Consider the following 15,769-nt stretch of genomic DNA (forward strand, 5'->3'; position numbering starts at 1 on the left):
AACTAACAAAAATTCAAAAGTACACATCTGCTTACAGGCTGGCAAAATTTATGCAAAGATACAGTCACACGCAAACATCTTTGTTTAAATTAGGCTTTTTCAAGAGAAACATAAAAAAATTACTTACATGCTGAAAAAATTTGGTAAAGATACAGTCACACACAAGCATCATTTCTTAAATTAGGCTTTTGCAAGAGATACATAAAAAAATTACTTCTTGTTGCCATACCAGTGATGGCAAAATCTATTTAAGGATGCATGAAAGAATTTATTCCCAATACTTGACCTTGCGATCAAACAATTCATGGCCGCATAAACCATAAGACAGAAAGGGGGCAGAGAAGAGAGCATTCGAGAGGTCGATTTACTTACACATATCAAACTTATTTCAGGCAGCTCAGATTTAGGAATATGGTTTTGGGCTAGATAAGGTTATGTGGGTAATGTCTGCTTACACATATTATCCATCGTTTACTCACCAGTTGGCTAATTTGTTGATCTTTAACAACTTTGCAGGTTCAGCTATTGTGCAGATCTTCAAAGCAAGATAGATCTCTCTAATCTCAGAAAATAATTTGCTGTAAAAAAAAACTCAGAAAATTCAATACAAAAGGATTACATTCGATGACTAATTAATCCAACCTCGATATGTGGATAACATAAAATCAATACTTCTTATACAAAGATGCAACAACATCCATAACAAATCCACCATCATACTTAGTACAATTCAATTCGGTAAATAGATTCAAATAAACAAAACTTCACTAGAGGTAAATGGTTCAAATAAAATCCTGTTTAGAAAATCTGTATATTCGTTAGGATAATTAGAATGGCTATCAAACCACAAAAACCCTAACCCTATAAACTAACCATAGGCTACTTTGATTGAACTTAAGTATGGTTTAATCTTAGTTGGGCTGAGCTGCCTAAGCTCGAGATTTTTCCTAGTTCGTAATCATCTATTATTTCCAAAATTCCTAGATTTGGCAATAGGTATACTACATAGTACATCACAATATGAACTACTTTTCATTTATTCTACATTCTACAGCCATTTAATTTGGGCAGGACACAGAAACCCCATGTCTTGACAACAACCGTTTGTATTTTTCTTGTTGAGATGACATAACATGATAACATCAGGACCATCAGGCGTTAATCCCACCACAACCACTTAGCTATTGAAGATTGTTATCTAGGCAATCTAACAACATTCCAAACCAGTTATAACAGTTCTCCATCAAACTTGAAGCACACACTAGTGTTAGGTTATGATACATGTGACAAAACATAAATCATGCGGAAAACCTTAATGCCAGGAAACATATTATTTACACATAATCATTTAGCATAATTCAGATGCATACACTTTGTAGCGTGCCCTCCCTAGCTGCGCCCGAACCGAACAAGAACAAGTCTTTAGGACTCCAAGTATCGTCCCTCCGTAGATAGTCCACAGCACGTCCGGATCCACCTTAAGCTTGACCAACTAGAATCGCCCTTAAGGTTCTAAGAATTTTCGGCTAATAGGCTACAAGTGTTTGGCTGATTTTGTTCCAAAATTTTACCTTTGAATACTTCAATTCTCGATTTAAATATGTGACCCTAGGCACCTATTTATAGAGTTTATGGAAAGGAATTATAATCCTATTAGAATACAAATCTATTTAATTATAATCCTACTAGGACTCTAATTAAACAAACTTTATCTATTAGGATTAGATTTAATCATATTACGAATCCCGATAGCCTTAGGATTCTAAATAACACACACGAGTGGCAATGCACTGCACGCAGGCCTTACGGCCCACGCACAGCGCACGGCCCAGCTCGCCGCTGCCTTTGATGCGCGCGCGCCCAAGGCCTTGGCTGGGCCAGGCCTTTGCGCTGGGCCTGGTCTTGGTTTTGGCGTGTGTTTGCGCTTTGGCTTGCTGGGCGGTGGCCCGGCTTCGTGATGGGCCTTCGTCTGGCAGGCCTCGTCCGATGCTAATTCGTACGATACGCTTCCGATTAAATTCCCGATTCCGGAATTCATTTCCGATACGAACAATATTTAATATTTCCGATTCCGGAATTAATTTCCGTTTCGAACAAATATTTAATATTTCCATTTCCGGAATTATTTTCCGATTTCGATAATATTTCCGATTCTGACAATATTTCCGTTTCCGAAAATATTTCCGATCCCGGCAATATTTCCATTTCCAATAATATTTTCCGATACGTACCATGTTTCCGTTTCCGGCAACATCTACGGCTTGGATAATATTTATATTTCCGATACGATCCATATTTCCTTTTCCGGCAATATCATCGTTTCCGGAGTATTCACTTGCTTGCCTTTGACGATCTCAGCTCCCACTGAAACCAAGATCCGTCGATTCCGAATATCCATATTTAGAGTATTTAATGCCATTAAATAATTGATCCGTTTACGTACTATTTGTGTGACCCTACGGGTTCAGTCAAGAGTAAGCTGTGGATTAATATCATTAATTCCACTTGAACTGAAGCGGCCTCTAGCTAGGCATTCAGCTCACTTGATCTCACTGAATTATTAACTTGTTAATTAATACTGAACCGCATTTATTAGACTTAACATTAAATGCATACTTGGACCAAGGGCGTTATTTCCTTCAACTAGCAGATCTCTGTGGTAATTGTGTTCTCTTGAATCAAACAGCAAAGAATTCGGTGAGAAATGTCAAAATGAGAGCTAGTACCTCATGATTCAAGCTTAAAAGTCTGGCATCCCAGCCAAGTCTAAAATTTCGAGCACGCACTCTAGCAGCATGTACAACCTTAACACGAGCATAATTGACTATCACGTAAGTAAAATACTAAATGAAAGTAGTACACATCTTGTAAGATACTATTAGAGGTGAATATTTGAATAAGTTGTGCAATCAAAACGTACATTTTACGTCCCTTGTTCTGAAATATTACACAAAGACTAATGTTAATGGTCAAAACAAAACGGACGACTTCAAGCCATCACAAAACATAATATTATAACCATCCTTTATCTTTGGCATACTCTAGGAATAACCTGCAAAAGATTACAACTTCAAGCTATCACTAAACAGAATATTTACTCTACAGACTACAACAGCCGGAGCCTCAAAGCATTAGTATAGACGTCAAAGCTTTAAAAAGTTACCATCTAGAAAAATTATGTGATCATGTGATGAGTAGATTCTTGCAGCTATGTCCTCTCAAGTGCAAGAAGAAAGACATTAATCATATCTATTCAGAACAAGATTTTGTACAAGTTTAATTATCAAAACTTTAGATGCAAAATTCAGCTACATAAGGAAATTAATTACAATCACATAATTGAGAAAGTATCAGCAAACCGGTCACTGGATACTTCTTATATTTTTTTCACAGGTGAACCAGTCACTTAATTGAGCAATGTAGAAGGAACTAAGGCACTTAGCAAGGCAATATTCAGGGGGAGCTTGGGCAAGACTGATAAAAAAAAGGCATCGAAATTATCTAATAAAAAACCCAAAAGCGACTAATTATCTATAGAAAACCAACTACTTCGCATAATAAATCAAGCTTGTAGTAATATACATCATGTGAAAAATACAGAAAATAATTAAGGACAGGCAATAGATGCAAGAAATCATACCTTTGCTTCCAGTAAGCCAAACTGATTCACTCTGGCACCAATCTCTGAAGTCCATCGCCTCTGTGTATTGAAATGCAGAAAGTTCACGAAATGCTAACAACGCACAAAAGGATGTCAAACATGAGCTCAGTTTGGAATGTTTCATACTCACCCAAGTGCTTTGTACTCCCATCTCGTTTCCCTTTCCCAGAAACCTGTGCAGCAACAGGTGAAGACGAAATGTGCTCCACAGCCCTGCCACCAACAGACTTTTGTCGGTTAATAGAAGTTCCAGGAGTTCCTTTGACAGGAGTGCTTTTAGTAGTCCTCATCAGCAAGACACACGGCGACGAGGTAAACTAGAGCTTAAGCACCAAAAAGCTCGACCTATTTCCCACCCTTCAAAGCCGAGAAATACGACCACCCAAAACATCAAACCTTGGCTAGAGGGAATAGTAGAGCCATCCAAAAAATTTGAAACTCCCTGAAATATGGGTTTTACAGATTTAGAACCAAAATGAGTAGAATTTGAAGCTTCTGCATCAAACATCTCATGTAATTTCTTATCTTCACAACCATACAATTGCATAACATATTTCATTAGCATAGAAATAACAAACTATTTCAATAGCACTTAAAAGATAAGTGTCAATATTTTCTACAATTAGCAACCAAAAATTAAGCTTCAAAACACTTCAAATCGACAGCAAAGCAGTTCAAATTCTGACGAACTGTAGAGATATTAATCAGATTCTCGTACTAACTGAAATTAAACTAAAATTAAGCATCCTAATTACATAATCTACATAAATTTCTGCGATTTTGAACGAAATTTAAATGAAAGTTAACAAATTTGACGGGAAAAGAAGAAATACCTGCGAAATCAGAAAATGGAGCTTGCGAAAGGAAGAGTGGGAAGAGGGGAGAGAATCAGCTCCCTAAACGACGCTTAAGGTGGTCGGCGAAACCTTAGAGACGGTGAAGAGAGGAAGAGAAAGGGAAGAAGAAGAAGAGCAAGAGAGACGGTGAAGAGAGGAAGAGAAAGGTGAAGGGGATCAAAATGTTTTTTTTAGGGCAAAAGTTGCGCTTCACGTTTTGGATGGAATTTTTTAAAAAAATTTTTAATTTTTATTTTCTTAAAGGTTGCCCTTGTTTGATAAGAGCAACCTTTGATGAGCCACTTATGAGGATTTTTCCTCTAGTAATCATCAAGGCAACATTAGTTAACCAACAAACATACTTCAACACAATTCAAGGGGAATTCAACATGCATATAATAGCATCAAGTAAATGACACATAATTTTTTTATACCAATATAACAACATCATCAATAAGGCAACATTTTATCAACCACCAAGGCAACATTTTATCAACAATTAAGGCAACATTTTATCAAGCAACAAGGCAACATTTATCAATCAACAAGGCAACATTTTTCATTCAACAAGGCAAAATAGAGGACATGCATACACTTCAAGCCCTATAACATCATCATCAAAACAACAACACCGTTGGCCAACAACAGATCACGGTTGTTGGCATCTCCTTATGTCTCCACAGCTAGCCAGCATTACAAGATTTTAAAAAAAAAGAGTTTATAGAAGACACACTTATCTCTAAGAATCATCAACTGCCTTAGGTGATTTTTCTTTTAGATCATCTTCCTTCAACTTTGGGGACGAAGCTGAACATTGCCCATCAGACAACTCAGGAACACCATCTGTGTTCTCACACTCACCCACATAGTATAGGTCGAATGAATCAGATTGATTGGGTTCCTTCCAAGCAAGAGGGGACATAAAAGGTGATTAATATTATTTTAGATCATGGAAATGAACAAGAAATTAAAAAAACTCCAAACATTACAGATAATTTCAAATCAGACATGTAAATGAACAGCATAGCAAAAAAAATTCACAACTAAATAAGGATCATCTCAATTCAGACATGCAAATGAACAACATATCAAAAAAAGTTTCACAATTTTCAGATCATCTCACATCAGACATGCAACTGAATAAGATATCAAAATTACTCATAATTTTCAGATAAACTCAAATCAGACATGCAAATGAACATGAAATCCAAATACCTCCAAACACTTAAACTCATCTCAAATCAGACATGCAATTGAACAAGAAATCCAAATAAACTTCATAACATAAAGATCATCAATAATCATACATGCAAATGAAATCAAATAAATTCAGAACTTAAAAAAATTCATGGGATCCTCTTCTTCCAAAACTCCTAAATTCCAACAAATTCATAAATTCATGGGATCAATGACATGCAAATCGAAAAAATCATAAATTCACAAAAAAATTCATTGGATCGATGACATGCAAATCGAAAACATCAAAAATTCACAAAAAATATTCAAACAAATTCATAAATTCACAATAATATCACACGATCAACATATTTCAGACATGCAAGTTGAAAAAATCCGAAAAATAAATTATTTCTTGTTAAATCGCATTAGGGTCGAATAAATCAAAAAAAACAGAGTAAACCCTAATTTCCTTAGAAATCAGAAATGGAATGAAAAGTCACAAAAAATTCCAAATAATATAATTCAAAGTAAATCCCAAAAAACAGAGTAAACCCTAATTTACTTAGAAATCACAAAAAACTGGAAAATATACCTCATCGGATTCGTCTCCTCCAAAGAATCTCAGATCTGCTGGTGTGGGCATCCGATCGTCATATTTCGACTCCACCTCTTCACCAGGCTCCGATTCCTTTTTCTCCAACCAAGCTTTGAGATAATTTTGAGTACTCATATTCTCTTTCTGGGCCAACCTCAAATTATTCAAATACTCGCCAGAATACGAGTGCTCGTTGTTAGGACAATTGCATTTCGACCCCCAATCACAGCTTGGGTCAGGAATGCATTGCCCAGAAGTACCCATCAAATAACTCGACAGAGATTTGGAAGAAGAGGATCCCATGAAAAAAATGAAGAAACCCTAAAAAACTCCGATTTATTTCCCAAGAAAATTTTCGAGAGAAAATCGAAAACCGACTACGATTTGGGACGAATTAGGGGACAAAAAAGAGGGGATCTGATCGGAATGAAGTTCCGTTTAAAATTTGAGAACAAATTTGAGCGAAAAAACCAAAGATCTGAGAGATATCAACAAAAACAACGAAGAACAAAGGCGGGGAAGTTTAGGGTTTCTTGAGAAACAGAGGGTTTTTTGAGGAGAGAGAGAGAGAGAGAGAGAGAGAGAGAGAGAGAGAGAGAGAGAGAGAGAGGAATCCGAAGAGAATGAGGGAGAGATAGGGGTGAAAATGATTAGGGGTGTACAAAAATATCCGATCCGAAATATACGATCCGAAAATCCGTTATCCGATCCGAAATTTCGGATATCCGATCCGAATTTAAGATTTCGGATATTTCGGATCGGATATCCGAAAAAAATTTGGATTTTCGGATTGGACACGGATCAAGATTTTTCCTTATCGGATATCCGAAATATCCGAAATATTGAAAAAAAGTATTAAAAAAAAACTGTCAATTTTTTTGGGCTGTGGGCTTCGATTCTGTACTCCTCCATTTGTTTCTTTCTCTCACTCAACTTAATAATTAATGGTTGCATACCTATGCACCTAAAGATAGGTGCATATGAGCTAAAACGACACCTATTATATATAATATACCTATTTTTCTCTCTCCTACAACCTCTCATCATTTTTCTCTCTCATCAAACCCCATTTTCTCTCTCCATATTTTGCGCCATGGCGAATAACCGGCGGCGCCAATCACCACCTCCACTGGAAGCTGACCTCCTCCTCATCCGTAATCTATCTCTTTCTCTCTTCTTTCCTTCTCCGAAACTGCAATTAATTGCAATTTCTTTGAGTTTTGCTAAAATCTAGGATGACGATGCTTTCGCCGGAGTTTCGATCTCCTCCGTTCCGGTTAGGGCATCTGTTTTGATTCAAATTATGTCTGCGTACGTCTGTTTTTTACATATGTGATTGACAAGATCATACAGAAGACACATCATACGAATATGATTGATGTTCAAACTCATAATCGGACTCGTGATAAGACTTGTTGTGAGTGTTTTCTAATTCAATATATAGAAATGATTTTCTGGATCTAGACATGAGTAGGTAAAATGCTTTGAATATTGATCATGCTGCTGGAAATCTAGCCACGATTAAAGTAATTGCATGATTAGATTTGGTAACAATGTTATTAGTAACTACTACTATTTTTAATTTATAGTTTACATGTTTTAGGATTTTTTTTAGAGGTTAATTTTTGTGAATGAGTTTGAAATTATGGAGTAGATTCATAAGTTTAGTGCGTAGTTTATATCGAGCCGAGAATTAATACTATGAGTGTGGTGAGATTTTTGATGCAATTGATTCGATACTTTTGTGTGATGTTCATTTTATCAAGTCTAATGTTCAATTTATCCAAAATCATGTTCAATTAAATTTAACTTATAAAACCAATATATGTTCAATAATTTTGTGTGACGTTCAGTTTCTCAAGTTTCATGTTCAACTTATAAAGAATTATGTACAACTAAATTTAGCCTATAAAACTATGATATCTTCAACACTTTGTGTGATGTTCAGTTTCTCAAGTCTTATGTTCAACTTATACAGAATCATGTTCAACTAAAAGACAAGCAACAATAGTATTAAACAGACGGCCATTATTCTTTACTAAAAGATCAAAAGTGGCGCTGCCTAAATATTGTCATGTTCAGTTTATAATTCACAATGTTCAACTTATAAAAGATGATGTTCAAGTTATAAAAGATGATGTTCAAGTTATAAAAGATGATGTTCAATTTATAAAAGATGATGTTCACAAATAAGAACACTTTTGTTTGATGTTCAATTTCTCAAGTCTCATGTTCAACTTATAAATAATCATGTTCAACTCAATTCAACTTATACAACTATGATATATTCATAAATAAGAACACTTTTGTGTGATGTTCAGTTTCTCAAGTCTTTATGTTCAACTTATGCAAAATAATGTTCAACTAAAAACATTGTGATTTCCTGCAGGAAGGAAAAGGTTAATAAGAATGCGGCAACAAAAGATAAAAGCTGATTTAGAAATCGAAGATATGATATTAAGAGAGGCTGCAAGAATTGAAGAAGAATTGAAGGCATAAGCAACAAAAAAATAATATGCAAAGAGAAAAGAGACCGTTGTAGCGAAAAAAGTGGAAGCCGAAAGGAAAGAAACAGAAAAATTAGAAGCATATATAGGAAGAGAAAAGAGGCAGCAACATCTAACGTAGAGGAAGTAGATAGAAAGTAAATGACATGTTCAATTTCTGAACATGAATGTGTATTAAATTACTTTAAATGTCCATTTGTGTATTCTTTATGTGTGCTTGAATTGCCGCTTACTCAAATAATGATATATTTTTTATGGAAAACAAGCGTGATAAAAAAAATTTAAAAAAATTAAAATTTAAAAAGTTAAAAGAAGTTAGAAACAAAAAAAAAAAAAAAAGACAGAATAATCTCTATTATATAAGGGAACAACTGAGGGTATTTTGGTAACTCAACTTTTCGTGTCCCCAAGCGAAAAGACGAAAATACCCCTCATTAGTTGTTTATCGGGGCTTGCTGAGCCTTCATTTCTAGGGCGAGGTTTCGTTTATCCCATCTCTCTCCTCTCACCTGCCTCTCTCCCCCTCTCACTTTTCTCGGTAATTTTGTTGAGGAGATCTGAGCCTCTCTCCCCGTCTCACTTTTCTCTCTCCTCTCACCTTCTTTTCTAGGTCTTCCTAGGTTACAATTCCTCGCCGTCGTCCCTCTTTAATGGCGACTATGAGGTCAATCGGAGGGAAATGCAGAGCTCTATTGGCGGCAGCAAATTCCTTCACCACCGCATCAACGACCGCAACTGGTGCTGCAAAAAGATCGAAGCCTCCTTTCTGCAAAAATAATAGAGGTATTTTGGTCTCTCTCGCTGCTCTCTCACCTTCAGCGACTTGGAACTACATCAAGCTTCACAATCTTCAGGTATTTTGATTAGATCTTTGGTTAAACTTATTTTTAGGGTTTTAGGTCATTTGCACTTGACGCATTTTGGTTAATTTGGTTAATTCTTCCTCTGATATGCACTTCAACATCACCAGGGAAGAAATGTACTACATTTACGGAAATTAGGGATCAATTCGCCAAATACGTGAAAAATACTCATAAGATCACCACCTGAAGAATAAGATCGAGCTCCTTAGCACACCGATGATGTCCTCAAGGTACCTTTCTCTCTCCTAGGGTTTTTATTTTTGTTTGGATTTTGTTGTTATTTTATGGAATTGTTTGCTTATCACTCCTAGAGTTTTTAATTTTGAATTTGATTTGAGGTTAATTTGTTTGATTTCAATGTAGATATGGTGGAACTTTCAATTTTTCCCAAAAAGTCGTAATTTTGAGGTTTCAAGTTCTTCTGGATTTTTCTTTTGAAAATTATGAACTTGGGTGTTCTAAATTTTTGGGGATTTGGATTTTTTTAGGGTTCAATTTAAGTTCTTTTATTTGAAATTGAAGGGTACTTAATTAATTTGTAATTTGCGCTTTGTGCATAATGAATGAAGGGTTACTGGGATAGGTGATTTTTTGCCATGATTTCTATGCTCCTGCTCTGTTTTCTGGTGCATCAGTGTAGGTTTTTGTTGATTTTTGTGTGTGTTCCCTTATTTTAGTCGAATTCCGATGGACTGAATCTCTTTTTATTTTGTAATTTAATTTTTTTGTTGATATAAGTGAACCTGATTCTTCCTTTCACGGGATAATTAAGTTGAGATTTCAATTGATAATTTGTTTTAAGTAAATTGGTGCATTGTGTTTTTGTAGTTACGACTTTCGACAAAGGTTTTTCTATTTGTTTAAAATATTTGATGTAATTTGCAACGCCAAGATTTGGTGCTAAATGAGATCATGTACCTAAAACTATTAGCTTTTGTTGCTATTTCTAGATAAATTCAAAATTTAAGAGTAACTGTTCTCATCAATTTTGCGGTTGAGGTTTCCGGATTGCGACGAGAAACTATTTTGACGAGTGAGTTGTTATTTTTGGTATAGAGGCATAGAGATCACCTACTTAGGTTTGTTGATAACATGGGTTTTGCTCTTCTGTTTTGATTAATTTTGGGAGTGTATGATTTGCTTAATGCTTCACATATTTCTCTCCGACTCCATAACTATATTGTTGTCATAAGTATAATTGTGCTTATGATGTGGTGACTTGGGTGACAGATCCATTAATTTATTTATTTTTGTAAAAGAAATTGGTTCACAAAAGTTTTCGCTTGACTAAAGCTTTCGCTTTGGCGGTCTGAGTTTTGTTGGTGATCCTCTTCACTATTTCATTTGGTAAAGAAAACACAATCCCTTCCCTATCAGAAGTGCATTGCTTATTCTTCTTCCCACTATTTACATAACTACACTACAATTAATAATTTAGCATTTATTAAAAGTATCTAATACATCATTGTGAGTCTTAGCAGGTTTAACACTTTCAAAAGAATCTGGAACTGAAACAAAGCCAGATCGGTGTAGCAGCCTCAATGACTGCAAATTAGAGGGTTGTCCACGTGTGAACGGAATCTGCCAGTGTCATTAAACCGGGGTGGCAGAAGAAGCTTATTCAAAGATACCAGCTCAACTAAATGACAATGCCAGACTTCAATGTTATGGAGACTGTAAATGCAAACAAACCGAAGTTGAAGTAGCCTATCAAACCCTAGATTTCCCGCCTCCAGTTGTTGTCTTCGCATCTTCTCCTTCCCGCTGCTCTTCTCCATCTCCGCGATCCCCTTTTCCCTCAATTGTCTGGATCTGACTTCGGAGACTCCTTATACAAGTATGAATTTATGCATCTTTTTTTGTTAATCTGATTTCAAAATCTCTATTATATAAAGGAACATCTGAGGGTAAATAAGTAAATACACTTTTCGTGTCCCCCTAGGAATAGACGATAATACCCTCACTAACCCATCTTTCCTTCCAAACCCTAGAGCTTCACTACCGGCACAATCTCTCCCTCCTCTCAACTCACGCCTTTTCTCTCTCCTCTCAACTCCATGGTAATTCAAACCTCCCTGTCTTCTTCCCCGATCACCATCGAAACCTTAGAAATTCAAACTCTGAAATGAAGAACCCTAACGAATTTCGAAGATCTGGATTCCTCATCGTGGAAAAACGATGTAGGCGCACAAAGTACGGATTGCAAATTAGGGTTCCAAATCAAGAGGACGCGATCAAGACAAAAGTTTGCAAGTAGAAAAATCTATCTACATTTCTCCACCTTCTCTCCGATCTTGGGCCACCCTCCCTCCAGGCCGCCACCCCTACGCCAACCCCCATCTTTCACACCTAAATTCCATGAAATTTCCCCCAATTATCTGAGCTTCTATACCAGTCTTTGATTTCTAGGGTTTCTCGCTCGATCTACTCATCTTCCTTCGCATCATTTTCTCTCATCACTTATGTCGCCTTAAACTTCAATTCCAAAAAATCGGAGGTAATTTTCGTGATTTTTGGTAATTATTTCCCAATATTCTGATATTTTTTTCTGGGTTAATAATGTTAATACCTCCGAGATATGAGTTTAGTGAGACACCCCCCTACCCTGCCTCTCAAATACCAAGCGATGAAGAAATCCTTGCTCTACCCTGCGGTTTTTTAACCTCTGTCACCCCCCTACCCTGCCTCTCAAATAATCCACCATTATTTCGGCATCATTTCGCATCTTCATTCACTTTGATGAATGTATTTCTTATACAATGGGAATTTTGCACCAGATCTGATTTTCGAAGCCAAATATGGAAGCCCAGCTTTATATAATTCTATGTTCATTTTCCGGTGAGTCAGGTTATGTGTTTCGTTGATTTTTGCTGGTAATTTGATATTTAGGTTAAAAATGACTAAAAATTCACTATTTTGTTGTAGAAATATGACAGAGATATTGTATTGATCGATATTAAGGTTCCCGGGTTGCCGTATGCTGTTGCTAAGTGTGTTGCATCATCTCTGTTGGTACATTGTCAATTACCGCGAAGCTTATGGTAATTTGTTAAATTTTGTTTATGGATTTTAAAATTATTGAGATTTTTGTTTGTTTGATTGATTGGCTTTTGTTTGTTCATAGGTCACATAGCAACAAGTGTGCTGCATCATCGTCGGTACACTGTCAATTACCGCGAAGCTTATGGTAATTTGTTAAATATTTTTTCTGGATTTTGAAAGTAATAATAATAACAATTCTCTTGATTTCAGTCATAAGATTATGTTGGATTGTAAGGGTCCTGATCCTGATATGGGTTTGTTACCAAAGATTTGGACTTTAGGATATGTAGCTAAGCCATTGATACATGTTTAAATCTACAGTTTGGTCCAAATTATCCTAATTGAAACAAAAACAAAATCAACCTGCCATGGAAGAACTGCAGATCTAGGGTTCCAGTGAATCAACTCTGCAACTTCAACTTCCTCTCTCCTAAAATCGCACTCTCTCTCCTCAACAATGGCACGAACGAAGAACACCGCTAAGAGTTCCACCGGATGAAAAGCCCCACCGTTTCCCTTTCTTTGAGATTATGTAAGTGTATTTTTCATAATCAATTTCACACTCAATTTGCAGATCTAGGGGTTCAGTTCCTTCGCATATACCGTAGGTCACGTTGTACTTTTGAAATTACTCATTTGATGCACGAAAAATTTGCATTTTAGTTATCTCTTGATAATTTTAGTTTGGATTTGTGGTACCTTAGTGTGTGGCATGCTTAGTTAAGAATTAAATTAGTTAAGGATTTCTCTTATTTAGTTATGTTTTTTTGTGTTTAGTTTTCACTATGAATTAGTGAATGCATTGTTACATTTAGTTATTATTTTTCTTTGTTTAGTTAAGCTTTGTGCCTGTCAATGTTCCATGGCTTCTTGCTCTTCATTACCTTGCCCTTGACTTCTTTTTTGCTTGATCTTTTGATTATCTGCTGGTAGAGAGACTGAGAAAAGTTACTGAGAGAATGCTAGGCCTTTTTTCGGCACATGATAGAGATATTATCTATAGTATTGTTTGGGATTTGCCTCATCAAAAACCCACAAAGATTCTATGGCTTTGCATAGTTGGATTCACAACCTATTTTTTTATGTGTTTTACTTATGACCTGTTTGAGCTTGATGAGACTATACAATTGAGAATAGAAAATGGCACAAAGCAAATGCCTTGAAAAAATAGTTTCCAATCATCTCTAATTTTCAAATATTGGCGTGAGTTCCTACAAGGAGGAAAGTGTTAATTATGTTCCAATCAACTCAACAAAATTAAACAATAAACAAAAGCAACATGGGTATTAATGTGGATATAGAAATATTAACGTACCCCTGCAGACTGGAACATGTTTTGTACAATAAGTCTTTCCCTCTTAGGATCCACAAGTGATTCCCTGAAAGCATGATTTCCTAAACATGACTTAAAAGACATGGTAGGCAAAGTACGAGAGAGTCAGGATTCAGACGTAGACTTGGGTAAAAGTGGGGTCAGAGCAAGTGGTTTACTGCCATTTTCAGAATACTTGCTTCTTTTAACATCTCATTTAAATTGACATCTATTTCCAAGCTTTGCATGCCTTCATTGACATCCTGGCATAACTTCTCCGAGGTAGAATAATTTATTTCTGGTTTCTAAAATTAATGGTTTGCTGGTTTTATGTAACCTGCTCTTTGTATGCAGCTTTTGGGATGCATGAAATCTACATAAACCCCTTTTGGGTTTGCTCTTTTCTGAATTGTATATGTTGGGTCGGATAATTTCAACACGGCATTGTTGTAAATTCTGCATTTACCCTTCCTCTTCAGGTTCCTGTGACAAACTTAGGTGACAGTGGTTTGGATACTCTCTCTAACTCAACGGTAAAGCATTTAAAGTCTTTTGAGTTTAGTACAAAGTTTCTGGATGTGACGAGTCTTATAGAGGAAGTATTATTTTGCAATTTGTAGGATCAGATTTGCCCTATTCACCAGTTATGCAGTACTCTGGAAAAGAAACTTGATAGTGTCATTGATGTTGAAACCTTTGTGAATCATGGATTATTAATTATGCTGCCTCTGATAGCAATTACAACTTGGTTGTCACGTTGAACATAAGATTCCTTATTGCGTATTATTCATTTTCATTTCTTTGCTTTCTATTCTCGAGTTTAATTTGTTCCTGTTGTTGTATGTTCAGCTGCCACACATGCTTTTCACAAGCAGCCAACAGCTCAACATATGCAGACTCGAGTAAAGCAGTTGCAGCTCAACAACTTTCTCAAATCCTCATACAAACAGCTGGGAAGTCAGCAGCTGAAAGGAAAGAGCCTAGAAGTTTCTGTAATGCAGTCGAAGATTGTTAGAAAGCTTTTCCTACTAATCAGAAGATTCATCTAGAGGCTGTTAGATCAAAATAACTGAAGTTTACAAGGGGATTTCACGAATTCACGCCGAGTACTATTTTGAACGGAATATGTTTTTTTGTTTTTCTTATACATTTTCGCATGTATAACGTGCATATAAGTTAAGTTTTTTGTGTAACAGATTAGGATTTTAAGGATTGTCAAATCCTAATTAGGACATATATTAAGTTTTGATATGGCAATAGATTTCCGTTATTACATGTTATGTTTTCTTGGGTTATATCAGCACGAAGTATTGCGTTATACATTTTTTAGTGATACAACAAATGTTTATTACAAATATGTTTCTTATATTCGCACGCATTCTCAATTGATTAGTGATACAAAAAGTCTTGCCTATTTATTTGTAGCGATTAGTTGCAATAACTCAATTTTACGATTTTTATATAATCCCGCACGCATCGCGTGCATATAAGACTAGTGCACTAAAAAGGAAGGTTGAAGCTGCTAAAAGAGCCATTATAGCTCATATGCATGCAGAGTTGCATGCATACCTATGCAGCCAAAAATTTGGGTCACTCAACTCTCCTCTACTCTCACTAGTAATAAACCCTAATATTCACTCAGCCACCCACCACCTACCATCCATGGCAACCAGAGGCAGTGGCAACCACCCACCACGACGCCACCTACCAGCCACTCTCACTGTCCCTCGCACTTTCCCTGGCTGTCCCTCGCACTTTCCCTGGATGTCCCTCG

At 36.1% G+C, this 15,769-nt stretch overlaps 1 long non-coding RNA gene across 6 annotated transcripts; it reads left to right on the forward strand.

Annotated features, from left to right (window-relative positions):
- The first annotated feature begins 9,247 nt into the window (after nucleotides 1-9,247).
- On the forward strand, nucleotides 9,248-15,363 carry LOC130470509 (uncharacterized). Of its 6 annotated transcripts, XR_008930995.1 has the most exons (9): nucleotides 9,251-9,632; nucleotides 9,749-9,871; nucleotides 11,123-11,478; nucleotides 12,419-12,479; nucleotides 12,567-12,682; nucleotides 12,766-12,828; nucleotides 13,005-13,215; nucleotides 14,475-14,528; nucleotides 14,845-15,363. It is a non-coding gene; the product is annotated as an uncharacterized lncRNA (long non-coding RNA). The 6 variants fall into 6 exon arrangements; XR_008930996.1 differs by having other exon boundaries at nucleotides 9,248-9,632; nucleotides 13,005-14,528; nucleotides 14,616-15,363; XR_008930994.1 differs by having other exon boundaries at nucleotides 9,248-9,632; nucleotides 13,005-14,528.
- The last annotated feature ends 406 nt before the right edge of the window (nucleotides 15,364-15,769 follow it).

The sequence above is a fragment of the Spinacia oleracea genome, chromosome 3, assembly GCF_020520425.1.
Source record: "Spinacia oleracea cultivar Varoflay chromosome 3, BTI_SOV_V1, whole genome shotgun sequence".
Taxonomy (NCBI): domain Eukaryota; kingdom Viridiplantae; phylum Streptophyta; class Magnoliopsida; order Caryophyllales; family Amaranthaceae; genus Spinacia; species Spinacia oleracea.